This window comes from Acomys russatus, chromosome 24 (genome assembly GCF_903995435.1).
Source record: "Acomys russatus chromosome 24, mAcoRus1.1, whole genome shotgun sequence".
In the NCBI taxonomy this organism is placed as follows: domain Eukaryota; kingdom Metazoa; phylum Chordata; class Mammalia; order Rodentia; family Muridae; genus Acomys; species Acomys russatus.
In genome coordinates, this window is record NC_067160.1 from 42,736,834 (window position 1) to 42,760,223 (window position 23,390).

A 23,390-nucleotide genomic window follows, 5' to 3' on the forward strand; every position below is an offset into this window, starting at 1 on the left:
ATGATTTATGGTTAAGCTAAAAAGTACAAATAGTGTGAGCTTTTTCCCTTTGTGTGCAATAGATGTCTCTTAAAAACACTGGTGACGAACTCGAGCACGTTCAGGGTGGTATGGGGTGAAAGCGGGAGGGAGGGAGGAACGGGAGGATACAAGTGATGGGATAGGGTATCAAGTCTCTTCTTGATAGCCTGCTATCCTTCCTCTGAGTGCCACCAGACCTCTCCATCCAGGGGACGTGGTCAAATATGGGGCACCAGAGTTCGTGTCAGTCATAGCGGAGAGGAGTAAGGGGGAAATGGGAGGAAGGGAGGAATGGGAGGATACAAGGGATGGGATAACAATTGAGATGTAATATGAATAAATTATTAAGATATATTAAAAAACAAGTGATGGGATAACGATTGGGTTGTAATCTGAATTTTAGAAAACTGGTGATGGGTCTTTGTCTTAGATTTTGGTCCCAAAAATGTGGTACATAGTCTAAGAGCTGGGTTCCAACAAGTTCTCTGCTGATGCTTGATGCCCATGGACCATACTCTGAGGAAATGATTAGCAATATGTGGGGTATGGCTGCTACATTTCCCTAGTTAACTCATCAGACGACAGAAATTCCTGATTAAGGGCTTACTCAAGAAAAAATACTCCAGTGGATTGTATATATGAGATTTTAGGACTACTACCTGGAGATGTTCCCGGCTTAGAGCCTTGGTGGAGCTGCATTCAAGTTTTTGCATCTGAACTGGCTTCTTCTGAGGGCAGCTCTTTAAGCTGTACCTTCTTTATCTTTGAACATTTAGAAAAGAAAAGGGGACCGATAATCAAAACGTGTTCAATATACGTAATATATTTAAAAACAGAGCCAAAGAGAAGAATGCCTGGCTGCAGGTGTAGTTAGTTGGGGATTTTGAAGAGGCCTGCTGTGAATGTTACAGGGGGGTAGGAAGCCCATGTAGAGAGAGTTGGGATGCGGGAGGGCTTTGAGAGAGTCACTCCCAAGATGGGCACCAACGTTTGCTCCCAGAGTAACATTCCACAATAATTACCCTTCCTCACTTTGAGTTTGGGGTATTATTGAATATTAAAAAAAAATTATTTGTTTATCTCTTCAAAGTTGATCACGTGCCTGGAGCAGGAGTAGTTATAGGTGGAAAAAGAGATTTTGCACATGAACTGTGTCCTGAAATTGTAGCACATTAAGCACCCTTCTTTTCTTATTACTTAGGCAAAAAAATGGGAAATTGCCATCCCTATGGAGATCAGATAAAAGGACAAAGAAAACCCATCAGAGCATGGTGACATGCCTCATTTTTTTTTCCTTTTTAATAAAATCATCTAGGCAGAGAAGAAAGAAAAACCCAAAAGGAAGGGGAGAAGAAAAGATTTCCAAAGGCTGCACGATAATCTCTTTAATGCAGGGCTATCACAAGCAGTTGCATCCTTGCAGCTGGCTTCTTGTGAGCAATCTGTGCTCTTTATGCTCTAGGACAGGGAGGTTTCTGCAAATGCAAAGGCCAGTTTAATTCGCCCTCTGAACCTCTCCCTTCCGGAGTACTACTGCTTTAGTAAGAGCATATGAAAACAGCAAATGTGAAATAAGTAGCCATTATAACAATGCGTTAAATATACTCACACCCCCTTTCCTCTATTGGAGGTTATTGTAATAACTTTCATGTAGGACCTTCAGTTTTACAAGAAAACTTGCTTCTGAGGAGGCTATTTTACCTTACCTGTCCTATTGAAGATACAGCAGCCTTATAGTGTTCCTGAACTCAGTGGAATTGGCCCTTGGCAGATCTATTTGTTGTATTCATATTAGCCATTATGATGTTGTTCAGGTCTCTTATTCTTCTAAACCAAAACAGTGATGAATGAAACCTTGTCCTCATGCGAGTGCATTGGCTTCTTGTCCTGTTTTTACACTGGCCTCATTGTTGCCTCCCTAAACGGCAGCTGCATGGTGCAAGTGACCAAGGGAAAAGAAATATGACAGCCTTCCTCCAACAGCGAGGTAGGAGATGCTTTCGGCTTCTGGATGAGATTCATGTTTCTTGCATCCTTTTCCTTGGCTATTAGTTTTTGTCCTGGGGAAGGACTTCTTAGTTAAAAAAAAACCCTCACAGGTAGGAAGACGGAACACTAAACTGCTCTAAATTACTACTGTTAACCCTGTTACTTTTTAAATTTTAATTAAATCATAATTACATCATCACTTCCTCCCCACTTCTGCCCTGTTCCAACTCCTTCTCAAATTCATTTCCTCCTTTACTTTAACAATTGTCATTGCATTTACATATAAATGAATAATTATAGAGATACAATCTGCCTGGTCCGTTCCTTGTTTGCTGTATGTGTGTGGTTTTAGGATGACCACTTGATACTGGGTAACCAACTTGTGGCCTCATTCCTGGGCAAGACTGACTCTCCCTCTCTCAGAAGTTGTTAAGTGCCTATGGCTCCTTGTCTAGAGGAGGCACACTGTGAGATTGCCCCATCAACTCTGAGAAACCAAACATTGTCAAGGTGTTCAGGATTGTAGCCAGTCATATTGTTGAGATTTCCCAGGGGTAGCACCCTTGTCATACCTAGAAGACACACCCTCACAGTGTACTTCCTGGTCCTCTGGTCCTCTAGTCCTGAAGGGTGGATTTTTCACAGTGCCTTAGAGATAGAGTTGTGTCTTAGATGTATCCACAGTCATTTGTTTCCTCTATTTTGACTAACTGGCTTTCTCTGATGGTCTGCTGTATCTGGAAAGAGAAGCATCTTAGATGATGAGTGAGAGCTAAACTTGTCTGTTTTATTTTCAATGTTTTTGTTTTTATTTTTTATTATATTTCATTTTTACATATATACTTATATTATTACAAATTAATAAAATAAACTGCATACAGCAAGAAGAACCATGAAACAATCAGGCATTATATAAAATTACATTTATAGTATTTAATCAACCTCTCTCTCACTCCCTCTGTGTTTGTGTGTGTGTGCATATGCACACATCTGCTTTATTATGTTAGTATGTAGCTGTTATTATAGAAAGAATAGTTTTAAGGACAATTTAAAAGTATGAAAGAAAAATAAACCTTGACTTATTTTTTAAAAACTCACAAACTTTGTCATTGCTTATACTTCATGCTTTGTGCATATATGTGTGTGCAAACATGATTGTGTGCATGCATGTAAATATGTGTGTGGGTATGCATATACATATGTGGGCATATAATTACAGACCATCCTGAGGAATCTAATGCAGGAAAGATAACACTGTCAACCTTTTTATTTATTCATTTTATTTTGGAGACACTGCCTTGCACTGGGTTAATCTTACTGATTTGGTTGGGCTTGCTGGCTTGTGGGCCTGTGGGATCAACTCACTCTACCTCTTCAGAGCTTGAGTGATAAGCCCAGGCCATCATACCCATATTTTCCCATGGGTTCTGAGCATTGAACTTAGGTCCCAAGGGTGGCCAGTTAGTGACCCTCACATCCCAAGATTAACTCCCATGAAATACGCAGCAGCACCTTGATGCTTAGAGAACACTCGGAGTGAGACCATTACAGGTAAAAAAATTCTCTTACAATTTGCTCTGAGAAATAAAGTCTCCTAAGTTTAGAGAGTTTTGACACACTGAGAATGAATTAAGATAGCCGTGTTTATAATTTATCAGCCACCTTAATTCAACACATTTCTGACATTACATCAGGTCTTTTTGAAAGAAACACCCTAACTTCCTAATACTGGACATTGGCACAAGAAGCCGGAGCTCTGCTTTGGGGTCCACTGTCTGCAGTCTTCTCAAGGCAAGACATTCTTCTGAACCCTTCACTGCGGTGCTGGTGATTCTAAACCACTGTGTTTTTAGGATCACCCTGGTGGAATCCTAGCCAGACACTTTTGCCTGGTTATTTTTCTAAGTCTACTTTGTCTACCATTTGGCATTTTAAACAATAACAAAGTAGACTGCTTGATTACTGAGAGAATTGTGGGGTGGGCAGAGATGAAAACTCTCTAATTGAATTATCACATAGCTACAAAAGTGAAAGCTCAAACACCCTGCTATTTTCTGTTTGGAATTAGGAACAACAATTTAGCCACAAGTTAGTACTTTTTTTTTTTTTTTTTTTTTTTAATTTTGCAACTCTTCCACATAGGAGCCTTTCCACAGTATAAGGAAGTTGCATCTAGCCTTTGACACTCTGGCAGTGCTAACCCTCCATGCTCCACGTGTATGAGTAAAGCCCTAAGTGCCACTGACTAGGGCATCCATGTCAGTGTGACTTCTCACTCATTAGCACCTTGTTCAGTTACTCATGGCAAACTCTTAGAACTCTCCTTACCAGAGTCACGCTAATTATATCGCACTTCATCTCTCTCATACACCACCTTTGAGAAGCTTTAGGGAAAAGCACATAACACATTTTTATTAGCATGTTATTAGTAAAGAACTTTCAGGTAATAATGATCACACAGCTATATTGACACAGCCGCTCAATCATTGGCTCAGACCTATAGGGTCTGCACAGCTCCAAGGACTTCTTCACTTAAAACACCCATTCGCAGTGCCTGAAACTCTGCTGTGGACTTTACACTTTCACTATCAGCTGCCTTTTTATGCACTTACACACTAAAAATATACTTTTCAACAATGATAAGGAAAAACAAGAGGAAATAAAAAGAAAAAAAAAAAAAAGGAAAACTCAAATCCACAACAGGTAAAACTAGAAGAACTGTTATATTTACAACATTTTTCATGACTCGGGCCTCTTTTACCTGCGTTTGTCCTTCCTCATCACTAGTTCTTACTCTCTCTAGACCTCCTTTCTATATGCTGTGCTAGCGCCACACAGACATCTGTTTACATGCAGATGCATACAATATAGGCTAGAACTCCCATATGAGAGAGAACATTCATTTTATTCTGAGATTTGGTTCCGACACTAGACATTGTAGATTCCAAGTCCATCTATTTTTCCGCTTATTTTGTGGTTTCACTTTTTCTTTATACCTAAATAGCCTTCCTTTTTTATATATGTACCAGATTTTCATTATCCATTCATCTGTTCAGAGAAAAGATTTTTATGAATAGTGCTACTATTTCAAATTTAAAGACACAGTAAAAATTCATGGCCAGAATTTTTCGTGTTAAAATGATTTCTGAAGCAAATAGTCTGGCTGAAAGCTTGTGTACTTTTCTGACCCAGTAAATAGATTTTTTTTTTTGTTCTTGTTTCATGTTTAAATTCTTTATTTGTAGAATTCAAGAAGCACGATCCAAAAGTGAGAGTTTGGAAGTGTGTGCTTTTCAGTCAGGATTTAGTGTGTGCAGTCAGTTAGCAGGGAAACAGAGCCACTTGGAAATGATTTGATACAGAATGTCATCTCAGCAACAGTCCCCAAGAAGTAACAGGACTCTCAGCATACGCTCTAGGCTCAGGCTGAGTGTGAAGACAGAAGAATGTTGTCTGAGTTTAAAAACCGTCAGATTAGAGGAAGAGTTGAGTTCTGATTCAACACTTTCTCTAACACAGTACTTCAACAGACTGGGCGAGTTTCTTCTCCAACTAACTCATGTTTTACCCTTTGAACTGAGTATAGGAGACAGTGACAGGTCTACACGAATCCTTCCTCACATCTTTTCACTGGTTTAGAACTGAGATCTACTTTGTTTTGGAGCCCATCTCTGATGTTGCCTCTGACAACACACTCTGTAACAGGGCCTGGGCTTGCAATGATGCTGAAACAAAGTACATTTTTTAAAATAATTTTTTAAAGTGTATTTATTTAGTTATTTACTTTATTTCCCAATTGTAGCCCCTTTCCTCTTCTCCTCCTGTTCCCATGCTCCCTCCCTCTTCCTTTTATCTACTCTGCCTTTCCTCTCAGAACAGGAGAGCCCCACCACCACCACTAACCAAGTCCAGAACATTAACTCACATCTGCACTGAGCTCATCCTCATCAACTGAGGAAAAGCAAAGCATCCCCATTATGGAGAAATGATAGAAAAGAAAAGCAGGCAACAGAGTCCATGTCATAGACAGCAACCAGTCAACTTATTAGGGGACCCAGATGAAGACCAAGTTTTGCATCAGGTACATATGTGTCAGGGGCCTAGGACCAGTTCATGCATGGTCCATGGTTCATGCTTCAGTCTCTGCAAGCCCCACTGGACCCAAGTTAGTTGGCTCTGTTGGGTTTTCTGTTGGTGGGGCTAAGAATGAGAATGGTCATTGGTACATTCCGCTATATTTGTTTTCTTGAACAGAGAAGGGGCCTATGGAGTTAGGAGAAAGGAAATGGGGGTGGGGACAGCAGTGGAGATAAAGCTAAGAATGAGTATGTGCCATAGTGTGACATTTGGAACCCATTACCTTTGTGTGCAAAGTTCCAGATGCATTTAAAACAAAGGCTAGGGTATAAAAAAAAACATTAAGATGTGTATGTGGGTACAGAAATGCACTGCCATAGTGTGATATTCAGTGTGTGGCCATGTGAGAGAGACTTGCCATGCAGCCTCTGAGTCAGGGACTCAACAGCTGCCGCTTCCAACTTCTGAGGAACATGGCCCTAATACTATGCTTCATTGATGTCGGAGTCTTTACCATGTCTCTATAATAATTTTTAAATGTATAGTTTCTTTACTTTTGCAGTGTGAGGATATATCTCAGAACCTCTAACGTACAAGTGGCCATTGAACTACATACCAGCTCTGTTTTCTTTCTTTCTTTCTTTCTTTTTTAATGTTATAGAATTTTTACTGTTTAGTTGAGCTTATTTTCATTTTTATTTCTTTATTTTAAATGCACAATCCTCTTTTAGTTCTTTTTATCTGAGGTTTTATATATTTTATTAATTTATTCCTATTATATCTCAATTGTTATTCCATTCCTTGTATCCTCCCATTTCTCCCTCCCTCCTGCATTCCCCCTACTCCCCTTCCCTATGACTGTGACTGAGGGAGAGCTCCTCCCCCTGTATATGCTCATAGGGTATCAAGTCTCTTCTTCATAGCCTGCTATCCTTCCTATGAGTGCCACTGGGCCTCCCCATCCAGGGGATGTGGTCAAATATGGTGCACCACATTTCATGAGAAAATCAGTCCCTACTCTCTACTCAACTGAGGAGTATGTCCTGTCCATTGGCGAGATCTGGGTAGGGGTTCGATGTTTACTGCACATATTGTCCTTGGCTGGTGCCATAGTTTGAGCAGGAATCCTGGGCCCAGATTTGTCTTCTTTCTTATTAGTCTTGAAGCCAGCCCACAAAGAGGAAGAGCAAAGTAGATGCATGAAGGGAATAGAATGTCATCTGGAAAAGATGTCATCCTCAGAGTGATAACAGTCAGATAACAAAAAAAGCTGACTTTCATTTAGTTTCCCATTTGCAGTGTTTCTCAGTCTTTATTCTCCAGCAGGAATTCAGTAGAAAACAATTTCTAATCACTCAGTGCCACACAGTTATTTTAGGAAAGGTAAGAAGATATTACCATGACTTTAAAACTCTAATTATAGGAGGTGAAAGCTAGTGCAATCCTACTTCTCTTCTCAGTGAGCTTTCACTGGCTTCTTAACTTCTATGATGGATTCCTGATGTCCAGGGTACCACTGAGGTGTTATTCTTTCTTCCAAATCCTCCCTTCAAGGCTTTCATCTTTGCCAGATGCTGTGCCACTTGCTAAGCTGAGGACCTGATGCAATTGTGTGAGATGAGTCCACTGGAGGCAGATCTAGGAAATAAGATTCATGCCATCCCAGAGAGAAGACTGTTCTGATCATTTTAGGAAGCTCCTCACTCTTTCTAATTTATCAATCAGGATGACCTAGTTTGATTGATGGTTCTTTCTGCAAGAATATATAAAAAGGTGTCATCTGAGAGTTAAGGAGGACTGAGTGTGAGAACTCTCAGGAAACCCAGTCATGTGTGGTGCTGACTTGTCCTTGATCAATTGTTCAATAAAAAGTTCTTTTGTTTCCTTTGACCTGAGGATTCACAGTGGATAGTTAGACTGTTTGATCTCAGGCTTGTTGTCAAGCGTATTTACTAAGTTAAAAGCTAAGCTGCTTTAACAAATGCTAAAATACAGGGGATCAAAGAAATATGTTTCCTCCTCATACAGGTTTATGACAGAGATATAGACATGTTTAACTCCATTATGTCACTTAAGAAGCTAGGTAGGTGTGGCAGTGCAGATCTGCCAAATTCAATCATGATCCCACTCTTTCATTTCATGAAGAAAAAAAATGGACAATTTATCTGAGAAAAATGTTTATATTTTTAGCTGGGAAATGTTCATTTGCAATGGTAGGAACTAAGCATGACCATATCAAGAAATGAAAAGGGCATGGCAGTATAGATGACCTTTGTCTAGAATAATGATGGGCACATAGGAGGAAAGAATAAGTAGTCGTCCACAGCAAGTTAATGACAACTGCCTCTGTGACCTACTGAAAAGTTATGTACAGAGTATTGCCCGTAGTCCAGGGAAACAGGGAGGGTTCACCAGGAGCTTTTGGCTTTAAATCATCATCAGTCTTGATGCAGGTGAAGGGACTAAGGCTTCCATTAGTGAGAACCCTCATTGCAGGTTGAATAAATAAATTCACTCTTCATAGTTAAGGGAAGAAATCAAATAACTAGGCACTAGAAGTTTCCCTTTGTTAGTAATGACCACTTTGCTTTCACTTTCAATGTGTCCAATAAGATATACATTCTTTTAATTGTGTGATTCATTAACTTGCTATTATTATGAAAAATGGTTTATTAGAGCATTTGTGATGTTCAGAAAGATATGATTTATTAGCTAAAAGTCAGTGGAAAGAACAAAATAAGTTCTTATTTTATTATAAGACTCTATAAATTAAAATATAAACGGTTGAAGTTGCCATTTCAGCTTTTAAAAGCCTCATTTTTCGTGCTGGAATGTTTACACAGACTCACCTGCAGTACTGTTAGGACTCAGTGGAGGTTCTTCAAGGAATATGTGTACCGAGGACGCACAAAAAGCTTGGAGTAGTAAGTTAACAAAAATCCACAAGTCATTATGCCAGTCAGAATGTGTTATTTAGATTTAAAATCTTCCTAACAACACACTTTACAGAAAATACATATAAGAAATTGATTCCTTGAAATCATAAACTTTTCCTAAAAATTATTATTTTTAAATTTTAAAATGGAGACACATTTGTATGAATCATTTAAAAGCATTGATGTGGGTTACTAATTTCAAACATAAATCCAAAAAGGTATATTTTGCAGTGTGATTTGCAAACTCTTCTCTGGTTTTAATACTAAAAGAGGATCACTACGGATAAGCTAGGTACAGTACACTTAAAATGATAAAATCCCTGTCCTGTTTGTATTGAAGACAAAGTATTCCCAATTAGTTAGTTACAAACGATGTATCAGTGGAATTAAGATTTTGATTGTCAGCAGAAAATATTATATACTTTTATAACTGATTATGCATTTTAATTTTTTCTCATTTCAACCCTTAAATAGAAAGATAATTCTGCATATATATTGGAGAAAGCTTTGAACTTGGATTCATGAAAATAGGAAGTGAAGTTTAAGCTACTTTGAACTTGTAACATTTAGAAGAATTATGCATCTTTTTAAATAAGTCTTTCATATTACCCACTTTAGTCTCTGTATCAAATAAAACAATAAGGCCATCCTTTCATAAAATTCATGTGTCTGTATGTATGAATTCTTTTTTTAAACATACACACAAACAATTAATATGTATTTTCAAGTCAAAAATATATCATAAACACAGGAAAATATGTAAAGAATAATCAGTTTCTAATATACCAAGAAAAATAAGAGATGAAGAAGCAGGAATATTTTATATATAGTAATTTTCAAAGACCACTTGGAAAAAGATAGTTTTGCTGGAAGGAACAAGTGATTGAAGGTGGATCTTGGGAATATAGGAAGGATTTCAGAATGCAGTCATGTGTCTTCTCGTTTATTAAGTAGGATTTCTGACATACAACGCATAAATACTTTAAAAGCAGAAACGTTTGACAATATTTATTGATAAAAATAATCAATATTTATTTTTTATTTGTTTTCATGAGCTTTTCAATAAAAATCATGAGCCTTCAAACTGAGTTCTCTAACCGATAAAACTTTCTACTTTCGGGGTAAGAAAAGTTTCAGGAATGCAAATGCAAGGCGTTATTACATTATATATACATATACTTGCATACATACATACATACATACATACATACATACATACATACATATGTATGTATATATGTGTGTGTGTGTTTACATAAACAAGAAAATCATATGCATATATCCTCAAGTATTAGTATGAATTTTTGTATGACCTGCTAAAGTAATAACTCGCGAGTATGACTTAGATCAAGAGACTGTTTCACAACGATTTATTGTCTCTGGGCTGTGGTTGAGATGTCAGACTGAGAAGCTAAGAGAAATTTAAAACTTGCCTTCACTGAACTGTCATTTGTTGTTTTCCTTAACCCATTTGATTTGGCTTTTCTTTTCCTCAGCTTTTCAGAACAATGGGGAGAGTAGGTCAAAATATTTTGTAAAACAAACACCAGTTAAACACCCACATTCCATGAAGTTCTTTAGCAGTGGGAACACTTCAGATTAACATAGGCACAGACACGTTTTCTTAATGTACTGTGTGCACTGACACCTATATTACTGCATCTGATTTTCTAAAGTATAGAATGGACATATGTTCCAAAATAATTGATCATATAAATTATATTACATATTTTCTTTATAGTTATAAAATATCAACCCAAATTTCTTCTTTTTTGTTTTGTGCTTTTTTTTGAGACAGAGTTCCTCTGTTTAGCCTTCGCTGCCCTTGACTAGCTTTGTGGACCAGGCTGGCCTCAAACACACAGCGATCTGCCTGCCTCTGCCTCCCTCAACCCAAATATTATGCCATTCATGTTATTTGCTTTTCAATTAACTGGTCATTAATTGCAATGCTTTACTAGGTTATTTTTTGTTTTTGTTTTTGTTTTTTTTACCATTTTCTAAAATCACTTCAAAAGATCGATTTGGAAGAGCATTTTTAAACTATAAAAGAAACTGGTAGGACTGTCTGGACATTTGCTAACTAAGTTTTTTTTTTTTTTTTTCGATAAGAAAATGTCAAATTGCTGTAATCATAGATACTAATATGCTCATCATTAGTGTCATTCTCAGTGACTCTGGTATGAACAACCAGCCTATTGTTTACCCTTTTGTATCAGTTATTGCAGCACGACTGTGTCCAAATTCCTGACAAGCTGAAGCTGAAGGAAGTATTCAGGCTCACAATGTAAGGGGTACAGTCCACTCCATGGGCAAAGGCTTGGTGTAGGAACATGAGGTACCTGCTCACATCGGATTCACAGTCAGGGAGCAGAGAGCTGATTGCTTGGGGACAACTCACCTTCTTCTGTTTAATCAGCCCAAAAGGGTCGTCCCACCTCAGAAAAGTAACCTCATTTGCAGACAGACTGTGATGTGTTTTTCCCTAGGAGAATCTAGATTCTGTCCGGATGACAACCAGCATTAATCCTCAGGCCCTTGCTAGCAGAGTTCTAAGAATCCTTCCTCCCTAGGCAGACTCAGTAGCAAAGTCATGTGACAGTGGTATAACAAGTGGAGTTAGTTATTTGCAAAATTCTATATATTTCTGCTTTATGATAACATTTTTTCAGGACTTATTTGAATTTCCCATACCTCAAGTTATATTTTTTTTTTTATTTTGTCTTTTGTTTTTTGTTTGTTTGTTTGTTTTGTGTGTGTGTGTGAAATTCAAATAAATTAAACAACATGAGGCTTTTTTGTTGTTTCCATTATTTCTTTAAAAAAAATGTTTTCTGTGAAAATATTCTTGCCCATGAAATATACCCCCAGTTTAAAAATCTTTTATCTATGGCCTATTCCAGGTTTTGTCTTCCGTAGTCTCAAACACGTACTGAAACTGTTAAGTGTCGTTAAATAGACTCGATGTCTCACTAACATTTTGTAAATTAGATTCTCAGGAAAGAAGTTGATTCCACTTTATGTGGAATTAGTTATTTAGCTAATTTTCCTATTGGTTAAAGAGCATGCTTTGTGTCAGCACACACTAGCTTCTAATAAATATCATTTAATACGATAAGCCCAGTTTAAAGAAGGAAATGACCAATTGCTGTAATTACTAATAAGATGCATGTCCTTTTCAGTAATGCCCAAATTCTACTTGGGCTTTAAAAATAATGAATAAGATGTTGTTATCTCATAATCTTTGAAAAGAAAATGTGTATTTCTTCCTAACAGTAATTTATTAAGTCCAATCATCCTTTACTTAGTAAATATACGTATATATGTATATATATGAATAATTATCCTTTTATGTTTACTGAGCAAAGAAGGAATGATTACTGAATATGAGAGGCCCGGAGTAAATCCGGACAAGAGAAATTGTCTGACTGTGCAAACACAAAGCTGTTTTGTAAATTATACGGAGTTGCCAGGGTTCCTTTATAAGCTAGAAACTGTTGAGGATAGCTGTGATGATCGTGCAAACAAGTTCTGGAAAGGCATCACGCACATCGCATGTTACACAGTAGGTGTTCATATTTTTGGGCAGTTTGTTTTACAAAAAGCAGCATCTCATATTTTTAAGGTGTATATAAAGGTGCATATTTCCACCACAGTATAGTGTGTGTCGTAAGAACTGGGCTTATGATGTTGGGATGCTAATTTATCATCCCCTGAGGACTCACTGAGAGCTTTACTGCATGGATACACAGGAAAAGCAAATCTCATCTTTTATTTTAATGGAAAGGAGTTTATATAAGATATTATTTCCTTCCATAGATATGAATAATTTCGTGTTTGGATAATTTTGTAATTGGAAATCCCCACATCATTTAAAAAACTGCTAACTATAAAGCTGTTACATGAAATTTGTGGTAATTCTAAACATAAATTGATCTCTGGCTTTAATAATAACACTTTTATGTTAAGGAAATAGCAACATAAACAAATATCTGGGCTCAACATCACTGTATGCCTATATCATAAGAAAGATTTCTGTAAGCATAGATTTCAAAGTGTAAAGATCCTCTAAAGAGCTGTATTCTTCTAGAAATAAATCTCTGGTTAAACATTTACAGGAAATGGTGGTGAAATTTATTTATAAAGAATGGGCTGTGTTCTTGAGAAAAAGATAGTCTCATTAGTTATTAAGTGTCTGTAAATACCCAAATATTGCAGATAAAATAGACATTATCTTTAAAAGAAACATCAAGAAGTTTTTGATTATTAAGTGCTACTGGTAAACAGCCAGGGTCATGAGAATTTTGTAATGAAATAAAACATAAAACACTGAATTTCAAAGAACCTGAATTTTTTCTTTAGATAACAAACACTACAAAATCAATTAGGGTTCTATATTTTCATCCTTACGAACACTACATTTAAAACTGACAATGTCCTTCTTCCTGCTCCTCCCTTTTTTATCTGCATTTTCATTATTGCTGCATATTCATTATATCTCAATATGGGTTTTATAAAAATTAGGATAGTTTATATTTTTTCAATTAGTATTTGTGCTTGTGTCCGTGTGTGTGTGTGCGTGCACACGCGTGTGCATGTGTGTGTGTGTGTTTCATAGATTTGCCATGGTGCAGTTACAGCCTTTTTATGTGCTCCTGAAATTGAGCTCTGGTTTCCAGGTCTTTGCAGCAAGTTCTTTACCTGCTGAGCCATCTCACTGTCCTCAGGAAGATATTTTCAGATAAATATGTTATGAATTTTGACCACATTCACCCTCTTCTCTGTCCTCATGTTTTCTCCTCGTTATTCCCATTTATTCCCTCAAAAGCCTCAATTCCATTTTGACAGCATATATTTGTTATCTTATGAATTTCTATAGAAATATAGTGTCAACGAGTCAGAAAACATGGTATTTGCCTTTCTGAGTCTAATATATTTTGTTTAATAGAATGATCTCCAGCGTCATCCAATTTTTTTCGTTTTCTTTTTTTTTTTTTTCTTACAAGATAATCTGGTTTTATTGTTCTTCATTGCTAAATACAACTCTATTTTGTACACATACTCCATATCCATCTGTTAAGTACACATTTTATGAACATAAAAGGATTTCATAGGATATTTTATAAGTGTTTTTCACCACCTTCACAAAGCAAAACAGAATGCCATGTACGAGATGGTCCATGTCTGCTCACTGATGCAGAGGGACTGGAGGAACATGCTCTTTAACAAAACTCTGCCTGGCCAATTGAAACTGTATAAACACAGGCTTTGTGTCACACATTACCCCTCACGATGATTTATCTGTCCTGTTGTAAATAATGACAATTGGCCTTTTCAACTGAAGGCTAATAGCCATTAGAGATGTAAATACAATAGACTGTTTCATTCATGCGTATCTAGGGCATTTTAATTGCATAGGTAATTAACGCTTCTGTTGTTCTTCTCAGTGTTTTACACCACTTGAAGTATTTATTAACCTACTCCTGAAGAAACAGATACCATTGTCTCTACTACAACTGACAGAAGGCAGCTTTGAGTATGTGACACTAATTAAATTGAAACTTCAAATCACAAAGTGCTTTTTTATAACTAATGATGAATGTCCATTTCCACAAAACAACATTTACTTTTATACTCAAGAGTTACAAGTTCTGCTTTTAATGTGCTGCATTAAGTCACAAAGAAATTCATTAACAAAGCTCTAATGTCTGCCATTCCAAATGGAGATGGTATTAAGTCCTAGGGTTTTTTTTCCAGGCTTCAAGTCTGAAGAAAATGAGTTTTTATCTCACTGACAAATGTCTCAGGACTTCCATCTTAAGCACAGTTTGGAATGGTGCAGTCCTCACATAGCAGGATCCGTTTTTACAGGCAAATCTACACTTAGAATTCTGGGAATCATTGTTGTCTCCCAACATAAGGGCAAAGCCATGCATGCAGAGAGTGTTCGGTGTATGGGCCCAAGCAAAGTTTGATAGACCAAAGATGGTAGGATGACCAGCTAGATGATATTAGGGTACTCCTCTCCCCGGTTAAACCATTCAGAGACTCAACATGAGGTCTGTGTGGATTCATTCACTAAGAAAACTAAGAGAGAACAATCTGCAAAACAAACTCTTACTGATTTCTAACATCTCAAAGATTGGTGGAAAGGGTAGGAAGATTGATAAGGCGCTAAGGGGAGAATCTGAGAGATTGAATATGCTCAGACTACATTGAAATGCTCAAAGAATTAACAATAATATATTTTAAAGTAGCTTTTTTTCTCTTTTAATAGCTGAATAGTATTCTACCGCATGAATATATCACAATTTCTGTCAAGGGACATCAAGGTTGTTTCCATATTCTGGCTGTTACAAATAAGACTACTATGAACATAGTTGAGCATGGGTCCTTGTTGTATGGTGGAACATCTTTTGGGTATATGCCCAGGAGTGGCATAGCTGCATCTTGAGGTAGAACTATTTCCAATTTTCTGAGAAAGCACCGGCAGGGGATGGAAGCAGATGCTGAAACTCACCACCAAACTTTGGCAGTCATACAGAAGAGTTGGGAGATAGAAAGACTTGTAGGTGACAGGAGCTCCACAAGGAAGAACCAACAAATCAAGGCCAGGAGTGGCGGGGGGGACTAATGCACCAATGAAGGTCCATGCATGGAGAGGACCTAGACACTCTGACCCCCTGCTTAGATGTACTCAATAGGCAACACAGTCTCCTTGTGGGTCCCATAATTTGGGAAGTAGGGGCTACCTCTGACATAGACTCTGGTGCCTACTCATTGATTACTTTTTTGTGACAGGGCAGCCTTGCCAGACCACAGAGGAAGAGGATACAGGCAGTACAGATGAGACTTGATAGGCTGGTGTCCAATGATAGGAAAGGGGGTTCCCCTTTCTGATGACTAGTAGAGGGGAGAGGAGATGAGAGAGGGAGAGGGCTATGAGTGGGATGTAAAATGAACAAATTAAATATTTTTAATTTAAAAAGTAGCTTTTTACCATTGCATGCAAATTACATCTGAAAAACAGCCTCATTAAACAACAACAACAAAAAAAAAACCAGAAAGCAATATTATTTAGATTGTCTGATTAGCACATAGTCCCATTGGTTTAGCATCTTTGTAGGTAGAAAGATGAAAGCCAGTGAGATTTTTGACTAAGGAGGGCAGAATGATAGTAAGAAGTATGCACTAAATAGCATTAATGAATTCTTTTTCCAAAGAGAGGCCCAATGAAATAACTTGTAATTAGTAGAGTACAGTTCATGCTTCATTGTATTTCACATGCATATTTAAAAGCCTTAAATATGGTTCTCACATATCGTAATAAGCAGCTATGTACATCATCACAGTGGTAGAAGTCAGAAGTATGTTTACTCCCTATCTAGGCTCATGTGAGTGATTTCATTCTGGATGCGTAGATTCCCTGACTGGGAATCATTAAGGCACAAATAATGGAATCTCTTTTTTTAATTAAACATTTTTTTACTTTTTACATACACATTTATATCATTACACATATATACAATAAACTACCCAGCACAAGAAGAACCATGACACAATCAGGAATTATATATATATATTACATTGTTAGTGTTTTGGCTATTTGTATTTGACAGCCTTGAAGAAAACATCTTTTCTGTCTTGATGCATCTAAAATTCTGAATGTAGATCAATGTCTATTCTTCATCTTATGGTGTTTCTACTTTTAGACTTTAGTAAGCTTATCTACCAGCAGATGAATGGATAAAGAAAATGTACTTAGTGTAAGCAATATATTTCATTTAATCTTCTCTCTCTCTCTCTCTCTCTCTCTCTCTCTCTCTCTCTCTCTCTCTCTCTCTCACACACACACACACACACACACACACACACACACACACACACACACACGCACACATACACACATAAAACATACACAAAGTATTTGCAGAAAATTGGGTGGAAATAAGTCAGCCTTAGAAAGAGAAACATTATGTGCATTTTTACTGGATGAATATAGATTTAAAACATCTATATGGATATGTCTATGCACATAAGACATGACAGAGCATGTCAGAAGAAGGGGACACTACATGATGAGGAGTGAAGAGATGAATGGAGATCTTGAAGGGATATAACAGGAGGCTAAGCAGGGTAAAGCACTCATGGATATGTGTCTGAACAGACATTACTTGTACTGAGAGTCAAAGAGGTACTTCCACACTCTGTTAGTGGAACAGCATGTCTTATTTTCTGTTGCTGTGATTGAACACTCCAACAGAAGCAACTTTGGAGGGAAAGTGTGTATTTCAGATTACATATCCTGATCACAGTCCATTATGAAGGGAAGTCAGGGCAAGAATTCCAGGGAGGGACCTGGAGGCAGGAACTCAAGCAGAGTATATGGAGCAGGGCTGCTTACTGGCTTGCTCCTCATGCCTTGCTCAGCCCGCTATTTTATTTAACCAAGGACCATGAGATGATACAGCCCTCACTGATGTGAGCACTGCTTATAGTCTTGCCAACAGGCAAGCTGATGCAGGCATTTTCTCAGTTCACATTTCTCTTCCCAGATAACTCTAGATTTTGCCATGTTGACAAAAACAAAACAAAGCAAAACCTTTAGGCAGTGATAAGTTTATATATATATTTTAATTCTGGAAGACAAAAAAGAGAGGCAAAGCATAACACGGCACTTATAATTCTGATATTCAAAATCGAATGTGAAATCTAGTAATGTTAACTATTTCTTTAGGGCTCTGAGTGTTGGCATCTTGCAGGCCTAGTTTGTATGAGGCCAGTAGTCCAATTCCCATTATCACACACAGAAGAATATATTTAGATAGTCCCTTGAGGCCACAAGTGTGGCACCATTTAATATGTTAGTTATTAATAACATTTAATTGATAATCATTTGAAACATGAAGACTAAGACTGATGACAGATTTTTAAACCTTTTTATTTTATTATTATGTATTTATTTTAAATAATTAAAATTAAATCTGGTTTTAACTCGCCTACAGGTGGCTAGTAACTTCCACATTTCCCAGCATGCATTGAGTCACCTATTTTCACTTCAGAACTCTGTGACATGATTTCTCGTGTTGCTGGCACACTTTTATACTAAATGAACATATTATTGATAAGAGGAATGCATATTTAATGAGATCCTTGAAACCATCTACATACTTGGAACCCCAATATTCTTGCAGACAACTTACAGCTAGCTTGATTACCGCGTTAATTGTTTCAAGGGTGTGACCTTTGATTTGATTTACTACTTTCAAATATGTTGTGTAGTAAGGTTTATCTAAAGACAAATGACCTCAGCAGAGCCTGTATGGGTCTTTTTATGGAGTCTATTCTTGTATCCTTTACTTTTAGTGAGATCCAGCAAGCAGCCAGAATAATAAACCAATGAACATATTAAATAATGCCCTTCTGAAATAATTTGTTAATATTTAACATTGCTTAATCCTACACCAACCTACTACTAGGCACTAGAGAGTCAAAATGATTAAGATGTCACACTTGCCACGGAGGAACTTACAGTCTTTAAGTGTCACAGTTCTATAAATAACCCCATTCATTTCCCAAGGCAGGCTTAATTAACATGAGGTCCCTGGACAATTCATCTACAAAAAATATGAATTTGCCAGCAAAGAATATTCATCACACAATAGCCTTCTGGTGAACATCCTGGTCATTGTGATTATTATTAATTTATTAGATACTATTTGCAGTTGGCAAAAATCCAGTAGTTTAAATTGTTCCAAGGTATCTTTGGGAGCTAATGGTCACCTGAAAAAATTTACATTTTAATTCATGCTGTATACATATGGAATGATTTACTTTTTTTAAAATAATTTTTAAAAGTCAATATTTTATATTGATGTAATTATTTATTTTATTTATTTATTTTTAATTTTTTTATTAATTTATTCTTGTTACATCTCAATGTTTATCCCACCCCTTGTATCCTCCCATTCTTCCCTCCCCCCGCCCCATTTTCCCATTATTCCCCTCCCCTATGACTGTGGCTGAGGGGGATTACCTCCCCCTGTATATGCTCATAGGGTATCAAGTCTCTTCTTGGCAACCTGCTGTCCTTCCTCTGAGTTAACCCAGAAGCAGAAAGACTCAAATGGTATATACTCACTTATATCTGCACACTAGCCCAAGGGGTTGTCCCACGAAAGCCTTCACTTACCAGGAAACTGGGACAGAGAGGAGGACATCCTATTGGGAATGATTTACTTAAGATTAACATATGCCAGAAAGCCTAAATATATCCAACAACATTTTTTTTCTCTCGAAGTTTCCAGTATGACAAAGTTAGGCACTAACCCTGTCTCTATTCTGCTCCTCACCCCTCCAGCATTCCCAATACTGCTAGTATTGGTGTTATTAGGTCTTCTCCCTGTAGTAGATGATTCACATTATGTTGCTAGTTTAGTGTATTTTATTTTAGAAGATGCTTTACGTGGAAATAACATATTGTTAAGCGTGAGATGGATACAGTCAGAAAGTAGTGTACCATAGTATGCTACAAATCATACACATTGAAAAAGACTTCATTACTTATAAAGTCAGTATTTTACTGTGTGTTATCAAGACATTCAATATTCATATGAAAAGTTTCCAATAATTGTTATATGATTATATTAGTAATTAATAGAATGTATGGATTTATTTACATAAAAATTCAGTAATCAGTCGTTAACATTCAGTTATTTTTATGCATCAAACATGGAGGTGATGTCGAATATCCTTATCCTAACTTCAGGGCAAACGTGTGTGTGTGTGTGTGTGTGTGTGTGTGTATGTGTGTGTTATACATACAGATGAATATTTGTATGTTCATATATGAGAATATTTTATTGTTATTGAGGTAAAATGAACAACTCTTTGTGAGTTCAAACAAGGCATTAATGAAGGTCATTCATTTAGACAGTGTTTCGTAAATGCAGAGAACTCTAAATGTTTAGATGTTGATTATCATATGAATTTGAGTGTACCTAGAGCTTCATGCTGTTGAGCCTGCTATGCCCTGTGTGTTGTGGTTTTAACTAATTCTCCTAAATGTTTTTCTCAGAGACTAAAATTATTCTCAATTCTGTTAGCAAGAGCTACTGATAATCTATGGACATTACTATTCCTGTGAGTTACAACACTGTTTTAGATGAATCAAGTGATTTCTGAGGTTTCAAGCATGTTATAATTTACCGATGAAAACAAATTAGAGACTAAGGTGCAGATGTTAATGAAAAACACAATACTTAACTCTTAGTATACTCTCCACTTAAGTGTAGTGTCAACACATTGGGATACAAAGTTTGGTCCAACACAATTAGCCCTTTTATTTTCTCCTAGAAAGGATTCCCCAAAATATTCTCTCATTCCACATTGCATTGCTTTAGGTTTATTGCCTCACAGAGTATTTTGAAAGAAAAGTTCTGAATCTCTTTGTTATTGTGCTAAGGTACAGATAATTCTAAAATGAATTCCTCAGACAGGCTGCTGCACTTAAGTGGAATAATTAAAAAATTACATGTAACTTGAGAGGTAAGATGCTACAGCATCTTCTACAAATATAGTTAGATTTTGTCCTCGGCAGCAGTTCAACAGTCGTGTTGGGCTATGATTTGGGCACCCGGCTCTGCAGCACCTCCTCCCAGCCTTTGACAGATGGTGGGCTGAGACAAAGGTTGCTGAAAGGCTTTCTCAGAGTCTGCCAGTTGGAGGATGTTATAGACAAGCATCTGACACCAGGTCTGTTGCTATTTTTACTGAACCATAAGTCTGAGAATATGTTGCAGGTACATACAAAATTGTTCACAAATGGTGACTTGTATTATGTCACTCTGCTCAAAGCATAATTCTTTCAGATGTTTTCTGGAAGCATCCTAAATATACCCCATATGGCCGCTAATTATGGTGCATAGCCTCATTTGTGTAGAGCACCACACTCCTGAGTTTAAGGGCTAACATTAAAAAAGCATGTTACCAGGAAAAAAAATCTGTAACAATAAAAAAAAAAAAACACCTTAATAATAAAAGTTGTGTAATGACCCTCATCCAATTAATTTGCTTCAAATGTTAAGATGACTTAATTGCACTGTACCACTTGAAATACAAGCCAGACTTGTTGCCAAGTCCATGCCTGGACACTGGAAATATTACAGGGAGACACTGAACTACTTGTTCCTCATTGTATATTGTGATATCTCTGGCCCTCAATTCATGAAGTTTACTTAGTCTTAAGTTTTAATCTCTAGATTTCTATGCTATGGGACATAAAGAAACATTTCATGATATTTACATATTTATTGTATTTATATCTGCACTACTGATACAACCCATGCTGGTTTTATGTTGAAATTATTAATAAATTATAAGTCAAAATGCAATGGATAATAAACACATAAAATGCTATTAGATCACCAATATTAAAGAAACAAGTTTTATCTAGAAAGGACAACTTCTCTAAAACCAAAAATAAAAGGCATAAGTATACTCTGGTAAGTGGTTGCCTTTACCAAAATTTTATTTTTAAGAGTTATCCTTTCTGTATGTGTGGATTTATGTATAGTGCACGTGGATGTGTGTATGTGTGCTCTCACATGGATGAGTGAGATATAAGGGAGTGTGTATTTGTAGGTCAGTAATTGGTATCAAATGCCTTCTTTAATCAGTTTTTACTTTATTTACTAAGTGATGGTCTCGCCTTGACCCCAAATCTCCCAGCTTGACTTATCTAGCCAGCAAGCTTTTCCTTAGCTCCATTGTCTCAGCCGTCCAGTGATGGCATAACAGCAAGTCACAAAGCCTGTCTGGATTTTATGTGGGTTTTTGGATCTGACACTGATGCTCACACTTGGGAAGTTTACAGTGGAGCCACTTTTATAGCTACCTAAAAGATTCATCACAGAACATAATTTTGTTGGTTTTTGGAAAGTGTCTGCTTTGCACTTGATAATTATCATGTTTTATATAAGTATACGATCTCAAAGAAATAAGAAAAATGTAAAAAAAAAAAAAAAAAAAAAAAAAGAACACACAAGATGCATGAAAAAACTGATACTTATACCCTCTACCACCCAGCTTCCTCCTTTCCTCATAAGCTCACTCACTCTCCCACTTTTTTTTTGTAACTTATTACTAAGCCCTGTTTTGTGCTTATCAGTGGCCACGCCTTCAAAGAGTGTTTCTCCCTCTCCCCACTTAGGTTACTCATCTTGAAAGCCATAGAGGGCTTGTCTCTTGAGCATTCATAGGATGAGGGATGATCAGCACATGTATCTACAAATAAGTTCATATTCCTATTTGACTGTTAGACCATCTATTCTCTTTTTCTTGATCATTTTTTATTTTTAAAATTAAAATGAGATTTTAATTAATCTGTTATCCTCTTCTGTTCCCTGACACTCATTCCAACCCATCATATGCCACCCACAGTGCTGCTCTCTCTCTCTCTCTCTGTGTCTCTCTGTCTCTGTCTCTCTCTCTCTCTCTCTGTCTCTCTCTCTGTCTCCCTCTCTCTCTCTCTCTCTCTCTCAAATGTATAGTCTTTTTAAAATTAATAATGATAAATAATATGAAAGACCTTCTGAGTCTCTTTAATGCTGCTTGTATGAATATGATTTCAGGGCAGACTACTTGACACTGAATTACCAATTAAGTGTCCCATCTGTCTTAGTTAGGGTGTCATTGCTGTGAAGGGACAACATGACCATGGCAATACTTATAACAGAACATATTTAACTGGGGCTGGCTCGCTCCATTATCATCATGGTGGGAAGCATGGCAGCTTGCAGGTAGACATGGTGCTGGAGGAACCTTGAGTTCTACTTCTTGATCCGAAGGCAGCAGAAGGGGATTCCCTTCCTCAGGAACCAGGAAGAGACCACATTCCACACTGAACACAACATGAGCATAAGAGAACTCAAAGTCTGCCACCACATTGACAGTTTCCTCCAACAAGGCCACGCCTACTCCAATAAGGCCATACCTCCTAATAGTGCCATTCCCCATGGGTCAAGCATTACAACACTTGAGTCTATGAGGTGCAAACCTATTTAAGCTTTTATCAGTAATTAGTTGCCTGTAGTTCTTTGTCCATGAGTGGGGCTGCCGGAGATTTTCTCAACCTAACTGTTGGTATTTTTCTTGTTTGTTGAGATCTGGTTTAAGCAGCCATATTGTTGAGGTGTCATGGGTGAAGCTTCCCTGTTATTTCTAGGAGGCACAAGTTTCCAATCCCACAGGAGATTTTCTGGTCCTTTTTCTCTTACAATCTTTCCACTGTTTGACAATGTTCCTGGAGGCTCATGTGCCATGATCAAGTGTGTTCTGCATTTTGTTCAGTTGCAGTTTTCTGTAGTG

General features: G+C 37.1%; 1 protein-coding gene across 1 annotated transcript in view; it reads left to right on the plus strand.

Annotated features, from left to right (window-relative positions):
- The window catches only part of Lrp1b (LDL receptor related protein 1B), a 1,950,158-nt gene that overhangs the window by 699,937 nt on the left and 1,226,831 nt on the right, over window positions 1-23,390 (plus strand). The gene's annotated exons all lie outside the window — the stretch shown is intronic.